This window comes from Numida meleagris, chromosome 10 (assembly GCF_002078875.1).
Source record: "Numida meleagris isolate 19003 breed g44 Domestic line chromosome 10, NumMel1.0, whole genome shotgun sequence".
Classification (NCBI taxonomy): Eukaryota; Metazoa; Chordata; class Aves; order Galliformes; family Numididae; genus Numida; species Numida meleagris.
Genome location: NC_034418.1, coordinates 16,293,510 through 16,314,486, shown reverse-complemented (window position 1 = coordinate 16,314,486; position 20,977 = coordinate 16,293,510). Strand labels below are relative to the sequence as shown.

The window sequence follows — 20,977 nt, the reverse complement described above, 5'->3', positions numbered from 1 at the left end:
AGTCTTTTAAATGGCAGTTTGCATATGTTTACCTAGAACACTTAAGTATCTGAGACTCGATGTTCCTCATTTGGGTGCTTTACTGTTGAAGCAGAATGTAAATTCTAATATGTGCTTACCATTTGTTCTGTTACTCTTTCTCACTTCAGTTTCAAGACAGAACCATTCCCCACTCCTCCCTTAGCTCCCTTACTTTTCTTTTTTTACTCCTTTTGATAATTCCATCTTCCCTTTAAGTATAGACATGCACACACATATAAGAAAACCTCAGGAAAGGAAAATGTATTGTGCTGCCCGAAGTCATCTGTCACATAACCATGAAATCTATTGCTTTAAAAGGCAATAAATGCAGCTTTGCTTTCTCAAGTAACAGTGAAGAATAACTGGGAGCTATAAAAACAAGCGGAATTTTTTGCTACCTCATTCTGTTTGCAGCCTTGATACATTAGGATGAATTTAAAGATTCTGCTTTATTACGGAATTCTCAAACATGAAACATTTAGTGCGTAACACTAAACACAGAAAAGGCCTCGCTTTTGTAAAAGGTAGAAGAAGAGATCAAAACCAGGGATGTCCACCTTCTCTCTGTACTGAGAAACAACAAGCTTTGCAAACAGCACCCCTCTCAGCAATTCTTTTGAAGAGTTCTGAGCGTTGGTTCAGAGGAGGCAAACCAAAGGCAGTGCAGTCTGGCTTCTGGACTTCTCACTGGCTGGAAATGATAAGACTGGGAGCTAAGTTTTCCGTGTGAGTTCTGTAACAGCAGTTCCTTTTCTTGTCATGCTTAGGTGACAACATTTATGCATTTGTTTTGCTATCTTAGGCCCTCTATTTCCACCCATTATGTCTTTTTTTGTTGTGAGATTACTATCCTTTGAAGGAGGAAATTATACCTCTCTTGGTCTGGTCCTAAAACACTTGATATAAATTGAATACAAGGCAGCTCTTACATTAGGTATAGCACTTTGCAAAATTAGAGCAATCACGAAGCAAGCCATTTATAACTCACTTGGCTTCACTTCCCTAGCTCTCCCAGGGACAGTATTTGTATTTGGTTTTTAATCCCCTGAACACAATCATTGAGGCAACTGCTCCCCAAAACTCTTCGTTAAATCAGCCCCTTCGGGGAAAGGCCTCTTGAACATCACAAGTGATGCTAAATTAAGAGACAGTTTATTCCTTCAAATTCCAAACCTCCATAAGAAGGTTAACTGTACGTGGATTTCAAATACCTGCTGCACTTGCAAATCTTACAACCCCACAGGACTGACACTAGTAGTGGAAACACGATTTTACGGCTGAAGTAGATATGGCTGAAGAAAACGTTGCTTTTCCCTGGACAGATTTCCTAAACTTCACCTGGAAACACTTGTGTTTTACACACATGGACTTTGCCCAGTGTTCCCCCCACACCTCCCAAAGCAGAAATTGACCCAAATCCCAGTGGAACAGCCATCATTTACTGCCATTCCACATTTCCCTGCCGATCTAATTGTTCAGAAAAGTTTACAGGTACAAAAAGAAAGAACTGAAGAATAAACAGCTCATGGTCATCAAAGAGATTCAAGTGACATTTCTGGATATATGAAGTCCTTTGACTCACAAAAAATCATTGCTTAACTTTGACATTACCCTTTTGAAAACAAAAAGAAAGGAGAAAAGCCTCACTTTTCCTTGGCAGTGGTTTTGTTGGAAGGGGTTTCCTCAGCAATGCTTTTCTCCTCAAAAATCAGGAATTGGAGATCATTTTTGCCCTTTGTATTTCTTCTCCACTCTCACTAACAGTGAGCGCTTTGCAGTAAAGATCTAACCTGTGACATAAAACACTGAAAAATAATAATTTCCAAAAGACACTTCACTACCATTTTCTACGTGTGCTTGGCTTCATCACATCTGAGAAAACCTAACATGAGGGTTAGGTTAGACTCCTCTACAGTCTCCTCTAGGTTCTATCACCAATCTCAGACTGAAAGTAAACCTGAAAGCATTGGAGCAACTTCTGTTCCTAACACACTCAGCCACATAAGAGTGCTTCCCTAGGTGGTGTGATCAGCAGTGCATTTATGGCAAGGATTACAGCAAACAGAGACAAACCTTGGCATTCATATGCAAAAAGGGTACAGGGGAGTTCTGACTTCAGCTAACCTGGCTTGCTCTCACAAAGCTTAATATCTTATCGTCACATGTATTTAATTCACTCCAGACATACTGAATGTTCACTGGCAACGACTGTGACAAACCTGGCAATCTACGTTTAAAGGTTTAACCTGATGACACAGCAAGATATGAGCTCATCCTTTTTATTAGGTCAAGGAAAAGACATTCTGCAAAGACTCTCAAAATTAAAAGGTATGGTTTAGTACCAGTTTGGGGTTCAGCGATTTTACAATATTAATTAGTTTCTAACACCACGATAAAATGGTCAGACTGGGGGGAGGGTTAGAAATGAGAGAGACTCCAAACTGGAGAGAAGACTGAAGCAGAGAAAGCAATGGCTTTCTGAAGCTGATGTCAGGCTGATTTCCTAAGCAGTCTTTATCTCCCATTACCTCCAGTTCCAGCCACCCATGACACCTTTTCACTCTAACTCCGGCCTTACCTGAGTTGCTCTGCACATCTTGCTTTAACCTTTCAACCTTATTATGATTAGCAATATGTCACTTGATCTCCTCCTGCTTGACTTTTTCTTCTGCCTTTGTCCTTGCATACATCTAAGATGCGAATCCCATGCAGAAATAGCATGAACACCCGAGAAGTCTGTATGAGAGCGTAAGATATTCTGATTTTTAGCCTTGGTCAAAACCACTAAGAACTGAAACCAATTTTCATTATAATTCTCCAAATTCAACACTTTGAGTTTCCTATGAAATGAGTATTTGAGGCATTGTAAGTCAGGAGAGCCATTATTACATTTTAAAATATGCAGTATAAAAATTAACACACATAAGAAAATCCAAGAAGTTCTCTTCCAGAAATGATGTGTTTTGACATTTATTGAAATTACTCATTTTGACTTTTCTGTCACAACTAGATTTTACTGAAGTTCGTATGTACTTGTGGAAAGTTTCCTTCTTAGCAAAACTGTCTTCTCATGAGAACATATTCCAGCGGAAAAGTGTCAACTAGTGATAAGCACACTGTACATGAACCATCCCTCCCTCCATAAGCCTGCTTGGATTGCCAGCTCTAAAGCAGCTACTGCTTGCCTTTGTAATTTAATAGCCCCTAGCCCCACTGGGGATCCTACATGCCATACTGATAAATAAATGACCATTTAAGAATTTAAGATTAGAAGTCAGAAAGATGTGCGTAAAATTAGTTCAGAAGTGACGCTTTTACAGGTATTCATAGTAAGATCCTATACAAAAATCAGATAATGATCATGAAAAAAATGTATTAAGCAGATCTATAACATCAAGCTCTTTTCCCATAGTAGTATCTGAAGAAAAATAGGATAAAATAATAAATCTGTTCATAATTTTCCTGAAACAATGTGTCTCCAGTTTCATCCTTATATTACAAATAGAAGAGATTAAAGGTAGAATTTCTTATTCAAGCTTAAATATTTGAGTGTTAGCAGCACTTAAATCTAAAAAGTACTTCATTAGAAGTATTGGTTTTAAAAACCTCTAAGCAAATTCAAAGTTTCCCTGTCTGCAGAATAATAGCTTATAGACAATATGCTGTCTCCATTATACTTTGCTGATAAAAACCATAGATACAATTCAGAGGAGAGTTAGTTTTTTGCTTAAACAAAAGAACATCATAGATTGCAATATAAACGAACAAAAAGCCAGAGGTAATAAGTTGCTGCTTCCATTGACAAGTCTACAAACACATTTTCCCATTTTTAGTTCAACAGTATCTCATAAGCCAATAGAAAAATGCCTGTGGATAAATGTGTTTATCACATCACATAAATATCATTGTCTGCAGCGTGCTATGGTGTCTCCACACTCCCAAATGACAACATGTAATAAATAGAAAACATTTTTTACGGGAAATAATGCCTGCCACAGCAAGAAGGATTTTACACTAGATTTATATTTTTCAGAAAGTTCTTTCCATGCAATTTTGTAGAGAAGCTTATTTGATATTGTTATGAAGATGCACTTAATTGGAAGAGTCATGTCTTCCCTCAGCCATGATATTTACAGTCACTCAAAATTCTTCCCTAGCTACAGAACCCAGCTTTGTGAAGCTGCTGCATGCTCCACTTTGCCACTCACCCAAAAGCCTACAAAGGGACAAAAAAACCAAACCATAGTGCAACACAAAACATTAATCAAAATAAGAGTTACAGCAGTTATTTTACACTCCTCGTTTCTTGGCTATGGTCAATATTCTGAGGTCAATGTCTTGATTACTGAGACCTCTGATCTATCTATACTGGGTTTAGTTTGATGAGTCGACAACAGCTCATACTGCTACAACACATGGGATTTTCCTCTGCATGGCAGTTTCTTTAGGACTTGAGAATCACTAACCATCATACGCCATGGACGAAAGTGACAGAAAAATAAACTAGGAAATCACTTCAGTTTTGCTTCAAGTATTTTCATGAATCCCACAGTTTCTTCATGCCCATTTTCTATTTCCAGCTTCTATGCCACTATTATTCTAAAATTAATTTTGTAGCAGTGCGTACTTACACCTCTCTTTCACAGCATTTGGATTTCCACATCTGCCGCAGACTACAGAACAGACTGTTATCCACTTGTGTGTACCCAGTACATAGTCTGGATACGATCTGGAAGGACTGGTCTAGTATTAGATGTGGAGGTTGGCAGCCCTGCCTGTGGCAGGGGGGTTGGAGCTTGATGATCCTTGAAGTCCCTTCCAACCCAAGCCATTCTATGATTCTATGGCCGATGGAGATTTGAAATCAACCCCTACATCTTTCATCTCAAGCACCACATGGCCTCTTTCCTTTCTTTAGGCAGGGATGAGGTCAGAATCTTCTGTCTCTCATTTGGTTGTTTTTGAAATGGAGCAATTTTAAGTTTCGACAAGAAAGGGAAAAAAAAAGACATCCTTTAATATAATAATTCTATATTTCATAAGGATCAAACTCTTAAGATTCCTGTCTGAAAAGGGGAGGAACACCACAGGAATGAAATGAGGTAATGGACATTTCTGTCAGTCACCTTACAAATTCATCTTTCTTCTACATGTTATTAGATGCTGCCTTGCTCTCCTCTCCTCCTTAAATACAAATGACAGATTACATTAGATGCATGAATTACATGGATTATATTTCTGTCACCAGTAAATTAGCTGTTAAATTTAGTTTGTGTGATGCTATTGACAGTTCCCTGATTTAAGAACCTTTTTACTTTTTAGTCTTTTTCCTCTGTCTCTTCTTCTTTCCTCTTTTGTCAAGATCTCCATCACATTTTTGGAAGCACATAGTAAGAGCAGCAACTATATATCACAGAGTCACAAATACAAGGAGGTTATGTTTCTCTTAAGAGGTGGGGGAAAAGCTGCTTACAAATGTATTTGTAAATGAAGAAAATATTATATAAGCAATATGAAATAAATGCAATATGCCAATAAATGCTCTCCCTGGAGATAGTTTTTAGTAGACTCATTTCCTTTTTTTTTTTTTTTTTTTGTTAATTTTTTTCTAACCCTAGCAAGTACTTCTGTTCCAAGTAGAACTCAAGCAAACTATGAATTAAAGAATTGTTGAGACGTAAGCTTTATGGCTGGCTCCTCCAGATTTTCATTTCCAGATCTCAGGAAACAATTCCTTACCATGAAACCATTTCTACAGGTCATGGCAGCTGAAAACATACAGCAGGAATCAATCATGCTCTATAGCTGCAAAGTTCTGCCATGTTATGCACGTGCAAATCTCAGCAGGATGCACTGGCTTCAGCATAACGAGTTATGATCCAGACTTGAAAGATCAACAGGTACACATCCATCGTCACAGACAATTAAATGCCACAGATGCACTACATATTTTTTGGAAAGTCTTAGTGTTTTTATAACGCTTTCCAATTTGTTATGGTTCATGAAGTACCTGAAGAAGAAAAAAACAGAGCCCTACCCAAAATTTCAGAAAAGCCATTGTCATTGTCTCTGCCCAATGAGGGGATGTGGCAAGGCCTCGGGTTGTGTTTTGCTAGGTCATCAGGAAGAGCACAAGCTTTCAGCTGAAGGATCAGGCGATGCCAGATGTGCTGCAAGAAGCAGAGTGCCCAAGTCCAGCAATCTGCAATAACACATTGTTCAAAAACTTACAGATTCAGCTTACTGTGCATCACAGCCTTTTCATGCCTCAAATCACCTCCCCGCTAATTAGATCATTGCAGTGGAATCCCCAGGAAGTTATTGGCATCATCAAGCTTTGCAGATTCTACTACATTTGTGAACCTGCATAGTTTTCTTACACACAAAATTACAACAAAAAGACCACTCTGAAGATGAATAGTTTCTCCTGGGGGTTCATTTCATCAAAATTCTTAAAGTATTTGATCAGAGTAAATTCATGCAATTGACAAGCAGATGTCTCATGCAGCTTTCTTTACATGCACAGGCATTATCCTTTCAGGACTGGTTTCTGAATTATTGTGTAACCTTAAGGCAACTGTGATCTACCAGTTTCATGAACAGATGTTTTGATGTCTGGGTTGAACTCTGGCTCCAACAAGCAGCAATAGCATCAAGCTACTTCATAAGAATAATATTACTAGAAATAGCTGCATATTGTTGAAAAGTTCACAGTGCCAATGTTGCTAAACAATGAGGGCTGTCAACTGGTGACTTGATTTCTGGATGAGTTTGAGAGCTATTCATGCTGCCTGTGGTTTAACTAAGCAGGTAAGTTCCATGGTACAGCTCAGCAGGAAAACACCAAAGGAATTCCCTCAGTAGAACAACTTACCAGAATGAGAACTTTACTTATGGAGTCTTTTTAGGATCTGTGATCCAGGAGTCAGCTGCAGAGCAATTACCTCCACACCCTCTTAGCCATTATGTTTCCTTTTATCAGGTGTTCTGCCTAAATTCAGAACCAGCCAATAGACTGCTTTGTGCCTGCACTGAAAACCAGGGGTATAACAAGGGGTAACAAGTGCTAATGAAGACTCTCCCCTCACATAGCATCCTGATCTTCAAATATGCTTCTCAGCACAAATAAAAGCAACACACTATAGTAACATCACAAACATCATTGACGTTTACATCCTGCAGCAGCCATCCCAACAAATATCTCTTACTGATAACATGTATTTCTCTCAAGGTTTTGGGCTTTTTAAGGCTAGTCATATTTTGTTTAGAAGCCAGCTCAGTAGCAGAATTAAATTATATTTGACAAGGAGCCAACTAAAATCATCAAAACAGAGGTATATACAGACTTTAAAAAAAAAAAAACAAAAAACAAAAAAAAACAAAAAACAAGAAAAAACAACCCTAAACACACCAAAAAGCTCAAATTCCCAGATCGACCCTAATCTTCTTACAGTCCCAGTATATATAAAGGTAAAAGTTGAAGTACATGCAAATATCTCTTCTCAGTCAGACTCAAGTCTCCTCGCTCCCCATTTGTGTGAATGTAAATTCCAAAGGGATCTACCTACCAAGGGTATAAGAAAGGAAGCTTTGAAGAATTTGGCCCCAACAGTTAATCTTAAGCACCACAAATTAAAGAGGAAAGCCAGAAAGGAAGAAAAATTTCAATTATTTTCTTGTATGCCTATGTGGTTTGCAGTGGACAGGAGCAAGCTTGCAAGAAAGTGTTTCAATTTGCTTAATGAATTCATAAGAGACTCTTATCCTCCCACCCCTCAGCTCCCCCCATTTCAGGCCCTGTTACAAATTCTCATCTTTTAGGATTTTAGAAGTAAGTTTTAATCCTGGCTCTGCCAATAATCTTCCGGATGACCTTGAGGAAATCGCTTAGCCCCTGTTCTATCAGCCACGCTGTAAAGCTGGATTAATTCTTACTCGCTCGTAGTGGTGTAAAGTAAATGATTGTCACACGGTATTCTGAAGCACTACAACATGCCAGAGATAAGCAAGACATACACTAAGCTTTGCATGAACTCTGAAAAGATAAGCTTAGAAACAACTGTCAATGAGGTTTGATGGGAACCTCTCAATATTCTTATTCAAAAAGGCTTTCGTCTTACATCCCAAATGAATCCCACCTGTAACTCAGGTTTTATTAAAAGCATTCAAGATGGTATGCACATTTTTGATTAGTGCTAACGTGAGGGGAAAATAACATAACTAATTACTTCGTATTTCTTATTTTTTTTTCAAGACATAAGGCTCTGTACTGAACTATATATATGCTTTGCTTCAACAGCCTTGTTTCAGTAGTATCTGAAGTACTGATAAAACATTGAGCCAGCTCTGTTTGGCAAGACTTGAGAAATGAGTCCATTTTATGGTACCTGTAACACAGCTAGACACCAAACAGTGCAAGATGATGACACAAATGCCTACTAGTATCAGTCATTTTCTAGCCAGTAACCAATTAATTTGTATTTTGAAATACAATCACACACTTATTTTACAAAGCATTCCTATTAAAGGCAAAGCTATGTTACCTAGCGTTCCCAATAATGGTTTTAATTAAACTGTCAGCTTTTTGAAGCCAGAGGTATCTAAAGACTGTTCTTGCTGGTCTCTTATTACAGCTGGATTTTGTTTTCATTAGTTTCCTTTCTTGTGGTGGCTTTATTCTCTGTACTCATTACAGCAAAGATTCATAGATCAAAATGACACTTCCATAGGAAACTCCCAATTCATCCAACATCGTGACTGCTCATAAAAGTTACAAACCTGTGTATCGGGAACTTATTTTCTCTGCATAAACGAGCACACAAGAACTACAGTGATCTACAGCTGCAAAATTATTACATGTGAATTGTTTGCATGTGCAGAGAAAAACCATTCCGAGGGATCACAGGGCTCTACCCTTCAAGTACATACCTGGGGCAATACCATCCATGCCCACATAGAGGTTTGCAGGACTACAGCTATTTGTAAGTATAAGATAACCACCTTCAGGCTTGGCTGCTGATTTGTTTCTGTGCAAGAAAGAAGTTGCAGTACATGCCAGAAATCCAATTCCACTCCTGCAAGCATGGCTTACAGAGTTTGAAACAAAGCCTTCATCTTGTAATACCTCATCATGCAGCAAGCTGCTCATGCACTAGAGATTCCAATTCCAATAATCAATGACCTGTCATTAATTAAAAACACCTCTCTTAACAAGGCTTCATTCCCATTTTTGGCTGTCTTTTACTATGTGTTCTCTTAACACACTGATGGTGTATGCATGGCAGGAAATGCTTCAGGTGTTCAAGGGGTAGACTTGCAATAGTTAACTGAAGATGAAACAAAACATTTGTAAGACAGAATCTCAATAACCAGACATCATAACATTTACATCAAAAGGTCTTGAGTAATACACTGATGTTCCCAGATAGGCTAGCAATAACTTCTCAGTCTCTAAAATAATCCATCTTTTAAATTAAAGCTCTTTAATGCAATCTTTCTGTACAAATCCTTGGGACTAACTGAACACAACACTGAAGTCTCATGCAGCTTCATATTGTTATTGAAAATTGTCTATGATCTCAAGCAACAGTGTCTCAAGGGAATAGAGTGAAGCCAGCAGCAGCATTGCTCTCCTGCCTGCAGCTGAGCTGGGTGACAAGTTTGCTGACCTGCACTGCACTTGCCTGCTCCCTTCCTGCCAAGTGTGACTGCCCCTTCACATCTACTGATAGCAATGCTCCTGTAATTGCTTTCTATCCTATTTCTGTCAAAAAAAAAAAAAACCAAACAAAAAAACAACCCAACAAAACACCACCACCACCAACTACTTACTTATTAAAAGCAGACACTGCTAGTAGAGTATTAAGAGTTAGTTAAATACTTAGAAATAATTTATGAAAGCTGTGAAATTCTAAAGAATTCTGTGGCTCCTTGCTAAATATTCACAGGACTAAGACAAAGACGGAGCTACAACAGCAACAAGGATCAATGTAAAGACTCACTGGGACTTCTTTTTCAAAAGGGCATCTTGTGGGAATGGAAGCAAGAGAAAAAGAGAAGCATGGCAGAGTTAGTGCAGAACAGGGCTTGAGAAAAACTGTGCGTAAGAGCTTAGTGAGTTGGTCAGAACAAAAAACAGCAGAACAAAACCACAGAACATATTTGAGTGAAGGACCTTGTGAGTGACTTGGGCTTCGGCTGTTTTTCTAACTTAAAGTTGTTCATCTAACTTACAGCTTCCAGAAATACATGACTTTCACTTATAAGCACATAGCACACAGTACCATTCAGAAGCATACACAATTAGATATTTAGTTGGTTTAGACACTTCTTACCCTTTTAACAATATAACCTGTCTACAAAGTAATTTTTCAGACTATGAAGGATTGAATTAATATGAAAAGTATGTAATTTAAATACAATTACTGTAACTTCTGAAATATCTGATAGAGTCAGCCTACACTAATAGAATTGCTGGGGCTGTCACTGCATGTATCCTCCACAATAGTTGTCGTATGCAGTCATTTAAACCGGACCCAAGAAAAAAAAGCAAACAAAAGTCAATTAAACCAACAGACAATAAGCTAATAGAAGTGGGATGGAATTTGGAAATTACGGCATTAACAAATGTAAGAGGACAGAAAGGCCAACAGATACACAATTAATGAGGTAAACTTCAAAGCTGCAGGGCTGGGAGATCAGCTCTACATTTAGATATCCCCCCACACTGCAAACCCCAGCAGTTTCGAAGGCAGGAAGCAGTTACACGTACATGGCCATGCCTCAGGGGTGCAGGAAAGGAAACCACTCACCTCCAAAAGGTGAAAAGTTGGAGGAATATTTAATGCGGTACTGGTAATTATCTGGGTAAGATAATGAATTTGCTTTCCTCCCGCATTTGCTCTTATTCTGTAGAACATAATAACAGGAGGTCATTTTAGGTTCAAAAAGGCTACAGGCATGTGAAGGAGCAGCATTGGAGGCTTCATTATTGCAGAACGTTGGAGCAAGAAGGTGGTTTCAAAAGGCATCAAGCTACAGGACGATAATAAAACATTATTGATTTCCTCCTTCAGAAGGCAAGCTGAACTCCATTCTAATAAATTAAATGACTGTGGATGCAGGAATAGTGCCCATGTTGATTTGTGGCCCCAAACCTACGCTGGGCTCACGTGAGAGCAGGGATTGGATAACACAGTAAAATGCCAGGCTGGGGCACGGGTCTGCACCGCTGCCAGCTGCCTTTCTAACTTCATTGAACTTTCAATTATCCGGCATTTCTGAAGCATTGCTATTTATTGGGGGTCAAGGAAATAAGATTTCTCAAAATCACTAGAAATCTACTTTTACTATTGGAACATGTGGCCTCCTACTAACCTGTGCTTTTAGTAAAAGCCCTTGATTTTCCACTCTAAGCTTAACTGCGCTAAACTGCCAAAACCAACATTGGGTTTGTAATTATCATTAGTTTCTAGAAACATTTAGACCTGAATTTCATGAATTTTGAAATTAACATTTAAGGAAGAAGATAGCTATCATTTTTACTTTATGGCATGCAGTCATGCATTAATCCCTAAACAGTGCCCTGGATTTCAGAAGTATGAAAACCATTTTTCTTGCATACTATGTGTATAACTGCTTTTATGGTGGCCCTTCACTGCAAGCATCATAAAGCACTGAGCACATAACAAATAATTTACAGCTAATGGAGGTTTGTGCTGACCCAAACTGCAAGACAAACCTGCCCTTTCTCAAAGTTATCTTGCCAAAGCGCTGAGAGCAACAAAAAAAGGTTAAAACATAATTAATTTCAATATGACCGGCTTCAGAAGTATCATACAAGACAACCTGTATTTTTCAGTTATTCGAGCTTGTTTTGAAAGGAAAACCATGATTTTTTAGTTTCTCTGCTCTCCAGCGATGCATTAGGCTTGAGTACAAATAGCCTGTGTCAGTAGGTTACTACCGTGCTCCCTTTTTAAATATATATTAATATATTTGAAGGGGCATAGCTATGTAGAAAGAACGGTACACCTTCATGGATTGCTCTCTCCTGCATGGCAGGTGCACCATCTTGACACACTTCAGCATGGCCACTTTCCAGCTCCACCATTAGCTTTCCTTGAGGCCACTTTCCACAGTAAGCGTCATAATTGCCAAGGAAAGTTACATATCATAGCCCCATGCTCCCTAAGTGGAAGAAATACTTCTGTTGTTGTTACCGTGATCTGATATATGGCGAAAGTGAACATCAACACTAATAAAATATTTAGCAGCCTAGATTTAACTTGGCTTGCTATAGAGTACAGTGAAGCTTTTGACTTGATTAAATATTCGCCTTTAGTGTGGGATGCAGGTTTTGCATTTCCTAATTCTTCCCCAGAGCATCACGCCAGGTTTTCATATAATTAAGTGGGTACATTCCAGACTGTTTACAACTGGGATCCCTGATGAGACTACTGTCTGAAAACTCTATGTTCTTTTCATAACTACATGCAGACTCTTGAGTTCTTTAATATTTCCTTTGCAGTGGCTGTTTCAGAGAGTATTTTAAGCAATTTATTATTAAAGCAGCCAAATGGATGCCACTGTCACCTCTCCCCACACCTTTTAAGTTTTTTAATTTTTTTTCATTTGTTCTCCGCCATGGGTTTATGGCTCTTACTTACACGAGTAATTAAGAAAAAGCTGAAACAGAACTGGCTTAATTTCAGGCTCCAGAATGAGCTCTTTTACAATATATTAATCTGTGGCATAATTACAAAGCAAAGAAGAAACATTCAAGTTCATTCAAAAAGAAAAAATGACAAAGCTACAGGAAGAGAACACTGCTTGATGAATTAAAAACATGAAAGTTGAAACAGTCCATTTATTTACCGGCCTTCACGCTTTACCAGTTCACTACCCTGTCTCCCATCACATCTTACTAGGATGCACATTAATTATATGTATACATTTAAGATATATTACATATTTAAATTAAGTTTTTTACATATATGTGGGGAAGGAGTCTGTAGATATAAATTAACGTCAAATAGGAAGTGGGGTTGGGTAGGAAGCCTATATACAAAGCAAGTCCTACAGTTAAAAAAAAAAAGAAAGCTATTACCTACATTGTCTTTGTATGACGACCCACAACTCAAGCCAACATCACATGAATTTTTGTGCTCTTACATACCTGGAGTTCACCAGAAAATACAGTAATTGCTTGATTTTCAGTGCAGATACCCGGGACACACCCAAGCCCTTTGAACACATGGTATTACCAAGAATTGGCTAAGCACACTTTCAGCATTACTCCACGTTTAGCTATAAGCACATGACTGTGCACATCAAATCCTGCAGTGTCAAAGTCAGAGAAGTTATCAGTCACAACCTACCCACTGTAGGCAGGAAGATGAGAAACACTGCACATCCTCGGCACGGCACTCAATTACAAGGGCAGAAATACAGCGGTGTATCAAGAGACATAAAATCGTAATTTCCTCCTAAGAGGAGCATTCCTTCCCAAATCCTTTCAATTTCTAATTTTGTTATGCTGTAAATTGAGGTTGTGGCCTCGACTCCTTTTTCTTTTTTCCTTCCTATCCTTCAGAGATTTCAACAGCCACCCGTGCAGTACTCACAAAAAGCCATCTGCAACATCAGGCAAGGCTCTCTAAGATTCTTCTCCCTCTTGGATAACTATATTTACTATCACATTAAATGAAATACACCGCCGCACGGCACAAGTTTTCATGCTCCAGTTTGTTGGTAATTTCTTTGGGGTCAGCAATCAATAAAGGTTTAAATGAAAACTATGAACTATACCCCAGCTGCATTCAGATCTCTAAGTAATGGCATAACGGTACCTTCACACACACAAGTGCAACATTCAGAAAACTCCCCTCTTGCCCAAAACTGGACACAGACATTTACATTTCGGTTTCTGCTCACAAATCTCATGTTTAAACACGAATTGCATCAGCTGCGTGCAGCAAGGCTCAAAATTTCAGGCTTTGGAATAAGGACTACATCATAGCCAAAACTTACTGCTGAAGGAGCTCTCTGCATTCAGTACGAATTACATTTGAGCCTTAGCCCTTGGACTGATTGACATAGCGTCTGTTTTTCACTTTTTCCTTTTTTAATGACAGCACAATGAGCACTTTCATTTGAAATTCAAGTGTATGCTAGTGTGAGATACTTGCTCAGGCTTACAGTTACACAATCACTTCATTATTCAACATGTTCATCATTTACTTGAAAGCTTCATGTTTCAAAACCATCTCCCTGCCTCACACTGTGGTTACTGAACACAAGACTGCATCTCAGCATTGTTCAGCACAAAGCAGAGAGCGCGGCTCCTAAGGTAAAGTCATTCTGACTGCAGCAAAAAGGCTAATGGGACAAGCCACTGACATCTGCCATTTCGGAACAGTCGGAGTGGGCTATGTGATAAGGGAATGCAGGCTAGAGCTTGACAAAGTCATTTGCAACTCTTGAAAGTAAGCACACCAAAGCACTTTTAATCCCCAAGATACACTGTATTAGTGCATAAACTAGAATGTAATCAATTTCTGGCAGTGAAAGCCAGTTTACTAGGCAATAAAGATTTCAGTGTTCTGCTACAACTACTTCAGTGCCTGCTGGGCCATGGCTTATGGCTCCAGAACTCCAGTGCTGCTTGGGTTCAGCAACCTCCACCAGCTTTCCCACAGCCTCCTTCGGAGCTCAGCAAAAGCTTTTCCCTGTCTGCTGCACACACACGATATATACGTTAACCATGAAAATAAGGCAGAGATCTCACTGACAACTGAGCTTTAAGAGGCTTTTACAGTTGGTGAAAGGCATTAATACGTTGACACCATGAATTTTGACATCCTCACTGGTTTAGTATTATTGGTTTTACACACAAACTAAACACTTCATTACATTCCTGCTAACTTTATGAGATACCAGAGCACAGGTGAGATGGCAAGTCACTGTGGGACAAGAAACGTGAGTCCAAGCACCACAATATTCCAACAGATAACTTTCAAACTATAATTTCTTGTAGGAAACTCCAGCAACAAAAAGCCAAGTCTGTTGAAGACAATCATATTGAAAGCATTATTTTCATTGCCACTGGTATTAAAAAAAAGATTTTAGAACACTTTGTTTCCTGAATATCAAGTTCCATGCTGCGTAAAGCAATTGCCACTTCTCTTAATTTCATGATAATTGCTTTATTCTATTAAAACTGGTGAATGTTTTTAGCATAGAAGAGAGTACATAAGTTTTCATTTGAGCGTAACAGCCAGCCTGCACTCATCCATGCAACATTAAACACCAACTGTAAAAGAAGCAAGATGTACAGGGTAAATAACTATGTTGCATCCAGAACTGCTCCTCGTATGATCTAGTAAATCCTTTCACTGAGCAAACGCCTGAAAGTGAATTGGAAGGACACGGAAAAAATAAACAAACAAATCACTATAACAAATCACTCTATTCAGAGAGAGAGAAAGAGGCTGGTCATCCAATGCCAGTCACTCATAGACAACACACCATTTAGCACATAATCCAGGTACAAGAAATTAGGCCTCTACTACAGCAAAAAAGCTTTGCTCGTCAGTACCCAGGCCATGCTTTGCTCTGCAGAGCTCCCTCCAGCACAATGGGCTCCATGAAGCTATTGATCTAGCCCTTTATGATGGAAAAGAAAAAGGAGAAAATAATGAAACCCAGAATATTAACATTCTATTCTGCTTCACAAACTAGGAGAACAGTTGAGCTCAGCTCAACACCTAGAACTATGTCACGAAGGAGGAAAAGATGCACGTCCTCCTTCCAAGAGTACCATATATTCCATGGTATTTCCCATTCAACTGCTGTGACTTGAACACAGCAGTCACAATGCATAAAATATGAATAAAAAGCAAAATAGTTTCCATATTTCTTCCATACTTGGAGAGTGCAGCTTCCCTTCTTGATAACTTCTGTTCCATTACATTTCACAAACAAACAATTTTTACTACACGCAGGAGAATTGAAAGATAGCTTCTCAGCCCTCCACCCAGCTTTGCTTCTGCAGGGTAAGAAGTAATTTGAGACCTTACAGCTTAGACATCAAAATTTACACAAGTGTAAAAAAAAAAAAAAACATGGCTCAGCAACAAGAAGAAAAATTATAAACATCAGTTTAGAAATAACTAATATAAGAATTCTCCAGTATGCTGCATGATGTGTCTTACAAGCATAAAAGCTTAATGTACATCAGATTATAGCTTCATATGCTGTCCTGTAGGATTCTGCCCACCTTGTATGAGAGCCAGACATAACCAAGAGCATCTGCTTAGACCTTTGGCTTTGTTTCCCTGTAACATGTCTTCTATACCTCAACAAGAAATAACAGCAAGGAACTGCACAAACTGGGTAACTAAATAGAAGCACTATGAACTTAGAACTAAGACTTCTCCTAAGTTATTTTTCATACTAAAACAGAAATTAATTACCAAAAGAAGATGAGGAAAAATGAAAAGAAAGGCAGCTTGAAGTTTTGATGGAGCCAACTTCCATACTAAGTACGATGACTCTGGGGCAACAACAATTAAGCAAATACACAAACACATTTACTAGATTCTGTAAGAGCAAAATCAAGCATCAAACAACAAAGCAAGTCAAGGTTTGTATGGATGTTACTTCCAACAGTGTACTTAAAACCCATGACTGAAAATAAAAGTACCACATTTGTGTAAACTCTAGACTGAAATCTTGAAGACATTCCTTAGAATCAAGAGTATTTCCTTTCCTTTATTTAAAAAAAGGAAAACTTAAGCATGAGAAATGTACTGTCTACTGACAGTTACAAATATTCTTAAAATTAGTAGAACTAGTAAGATCTGAATCTTCAGACAGCTAGAAAAAAAATCCTTAACTTCATAATCGTTACTTCAGGCAGATTATTAACTTGAAACAAGCATTGCTCTGATCAGTTCTTAAAGACAGATACCTATCCTGTTCAGTCCTTCATTTTGTTACCTAGTGAAGTGCTCACTGCAGGCAAATTAAGCAATTGAAGATATGGAGAATCAGGAATGAAAACACTGAACCCAGCTAGACTTACAATGAAGCTCTAACAAATTTGTTCAGTTGAGAGTATAGAATTCAGTCTGTAGCCTCCGTCCACAAGCCTCGTGTGCTTAAACCCAGAGAATTCAATAAAACAATATCATATTTATCTAAAATTACGATTAAAGCTAAACACTGGCTATAGAAATGTTCAATTGCCAGAGCTATCTAATTTTAAACAGAGAGTTTTGGTAGTTGTTACAAAACAAACCCCTGAATTGCCATGTAGAATTGCCTGTCTGGAGGGCCTAAATAATTGAAGGCCAAGTACAAAAGCTGAGAAGCCTTTGAGTTGGTGGCTTTTTTTTTTTTTTTTTGCTAAGTAACTACAGCAGATTTTCTTCCAATAATACCCTCTGAGATTTATGAAATCTTCAAAATAGGACACTCTCTCATTTAAAGTCATTTTACAAACTCTTTCCAAAGCCATTACCAAACTCATTTAGAGCTTGCAACACAGCTTGCCACAGCGTTATGACACTGTAAGCACTGCTAATTCACCAACCTTGAAGGAAAAACAGGCAGGGAGGCCTTTTATCATCATCTCTTAGCTTTTTCCTTAATATCAAACTGAAAATAGCTATTTTTCAATAAAACAAGTAGTTAGATGCTTTTAATGTACTCTAGCAAATACTTAAAAAAATTAATTTGAGAACTATGTTTAGAAAAAAAATCTCATGTATACGCATGATTATTACACACAAGACTAAAAGTCACAATACCCTTATGGCAGAAGTGGGGTGTGTGGTTTAATGTTTTTTTGTAAATCATCCTATGATGAACAGCTACAAACACAGGCTTTGTTGGAAGTGCATACTTCCATTTTCCTTCCTTTGAAGTTAATGGGAGTTCTGCTATTCTTTTTGATGGTAGTACAGTTTGCTCCTCATTTAAGACTCCTACATATGCTTGCACACACATATCTTAATTACAGAGGAATTACTGAGCAGAGAATCCAGGCTATCTTCTTTATTTTTACTTAACATTTGAACTGATTAAAAAGAAAGGAAAAAAAAGGATCAGATTGACTTACCATCTTTTATAGGCTTCTCTTTTTGCTTGGAGACAAAACTTACTAAAGCATAATTAGTCTCTTTCAATCTCCAGCTTTCTGATAGTAATATTCAATTTTCAGCAAAGTAAAAAAATCTTCTCTTTATAAGAATATCATAAATTCATCTCCAAGCATCTCAAGTTTAGCAAAGTCCTTGTTATTTGAAGGAAGGCAAGATCTCAGAGCAGTGAGGGTTGGCCACACTGCACGTGGCATGGAGCTGAAAACTGGAGAGCCCCACCACCACTGAGCAAAGTGAGCAGGGCAGCTCTTGTTAGAAGCCAGGTTCAGTCAATAGTTTGGATCATTACATAAATCCACGGAGTGAGGTAAAGTCAGAAATGTGAGTCAGGATCAGGCACCACAATGGCAGCCAGAGACAGATGCAGAACATTAATTCCTTAGCAGGTCCATGGTGGAAGCAGGACTGCAGTTGCAAATTAGAAAGGCCCACAGGCAGAACTCCGGTGGAACTAGAGGTACACACTCCCAGAGCATAGCTCAGAAAAGGACTGAAAACCCCATTCTAAGTCAAAACAGGGCTCCCAGGCCCATGGGAGGGTGTGAGAGAAGGCCCCAGGTGGAGGTGGTCAGAACCATTAAGGTCTGTTAGTGTCCTCATGTCCCAACACAGAGAGGTATTTTCAGTTTTGAAGCAGCAGCTTCAAGATGATATTTTTACTCTAGGGGACAAAAAGAAGCAGTAAAAGATTTAAAAAGGAATTTCTCACTTCCAAAAGCCTTATAACTTATATCACAATGTTTTCTTCTTGTAGATGAACAACATAGGTAGCTGGTTTTTATGGCCTGTGGCTTACGCAAGAGAACTATGTTATTTTAAGAATAATAACTAAAGCCAATCTGAGAGGACTGTCAAAATGAAAAGAATAGAAAGGATTTCTGTGTAGGACTTCTAAAAACCAGAAACGCTGTTCTTGATATGAGAAATGCTGTCTGTTTCCTGGAAGGTAGTAAGCCTTCAGCTTCCATCCCCTCCGTGTATTTTGTTCTTGAGCTTCTTGAAGTTTCCAGCAATCACTGAATCATGCAGAAACTGAACAGGTGCATAAGGCTTCCTTACATTTTTGTAAGTTCCATAATGCTTTGATTTAATTTCATTTACTCATAGTTGCACAAGCATCCCAAGGCACTTAGGAGAGAAGTCTTCCTATGTTCATAAAGCTTTAGGTTTTCTGGTTGAGTCAGAAGCAACCATTTTATAATGCCATTTTCAGAGCTGATGTGCGTTTACCAGAACAACCAGACAGACCATCTAGGCTCAAGTATGCTTCTGACACGGATTTTAGGCTTTTGTTAACTAAATCTGCATCATGGCTTATAAAGTGGTTTATTATATGAACATGTATCTGTCAAACAAATACATCAGTTTAAAGAAAGCTGTTAAGGATACAGAAGAAGAAGTTCTATTTCTAGCTATCTGACAGAAAAAATAAACTTGTTCACATCATTATGGAGCATTGCTGAATGAAGATTAGTTCTGGCTTTTCAAACAGAAGACAGTCTTGTTTAACTAACAGATAGCCATTTAAAACTTCAGCATTGCTGTTTATAAACACTGCACATTCAAATGTCGTCATGTTATTTGGTGAAAGTTATCACCCATGTTAATATGTGAACCTTACATAGAAGCTGGCTTTGACAGGCCTCAGAGGTGGAGCAGGACTAACCAGACAACTTTTGAGAGTTTTTACTTTTGCTGAAAATGAAGTTACAAAGTTATTAAGGGAACTTCTGAAATGTAATTCACTGCCTCTGGAATTTAATTTGTTTTAACTATTTTTCACATATTTTAATGCTTCTGAGTCATGTTTTCCTCCCTTAAGGGTTTCTAAGCTTATCTTATGACCGACAGTTCCCCAGTGCTACACTGCTGACACTGCTTTTTTTTTTTTTTTTTTTTTTTTTTGTCCCCAGGAGCTCTAACATTGTTCTAGAAATTTTTAATTAGATAATGCACCAGTGGTAGTGCTGTTTTTATGTTGCTCTGTTCGGTGGTGGAAAGGGCCTGGTTCTTTTCTCAATTTGTACTTCAGCTGCAGAGAATCAATAATTCCTTGTGATTCCTGAAGTGGAGACAACTGCTGCTCAGTGATAATCTCATTGCCATCACTCTGACCTGTGTATTTTGCTTGGTGTAACAGGTATGTAACAATAGTAAGGACAGAGCACGTGGGGTGTCAAAAAGAGAAAAATACCATCTTTTTAAGTCTGGATCTATAGAATCCACACAGCATATATGTTCAGCTTTCTTCACCCATAGTCCTGCTGCATGTAGAGGACTTCAGACCCATCACTGGAGGCTTTCTACAGGCACCAAAGTACACGCTGCTTGCAGGACCACGTCACCAAAGTACACCATCAAATTTGTGCAATTTCCTGGACTTATTTCAGACTGAACAGGTGTCTTCAGGCCTGGCCCCAGCTTGCTGGGAGTGGGAAATAACCTCTTTACCCACACTGCCCAGTCAGTCAAGCTGGCAGGTGTCAGCCTTCCAGGAGCCCAAACAGCCCTGAAGGCCATAGAGACAAACTGTTTTAGATGCCATCAGTCTTAAATCAGCATTATCCACTATACCAACCAAAGTCTCTCTGTCAGGGGCAGGGGCTCACCGTGGAGCTTTACCCAGTGCCCATTCAGCTTGTGCCTCAGGCTGGGAAGCAGTGAGCAGTGAAAAATGGTAGTGACGGGTGAGAAAGACCCAGGAATCACCTGGTCGCACAGTTAACGGTTTGAAGGAACGTGCACTGAGGGAGATAAAAGCTTTGTGCGGAGGACAGCCCAACAGCGCA

General features: G+C 38.7%; 1 long non-coding RNA gene across 1 annotated transcript in view; it reads right to left on the bottom strand.

The window, feature by feature from the left end:
* Positions 1-20,957, bottom strand: part of LOC110404498 — a 57,290-nt gene extending 36,333 nt beyond the window's left edge. Inside the window, exon 1 of the long non-coding RNA XR_002442279.1 lies at positions 18,146-20,957. This is a non-coding gene — a long non-coding RNA (uncharacterized LOC110404498). The remainder of the gene's footprint in view (positions 1-18,145) is intronic.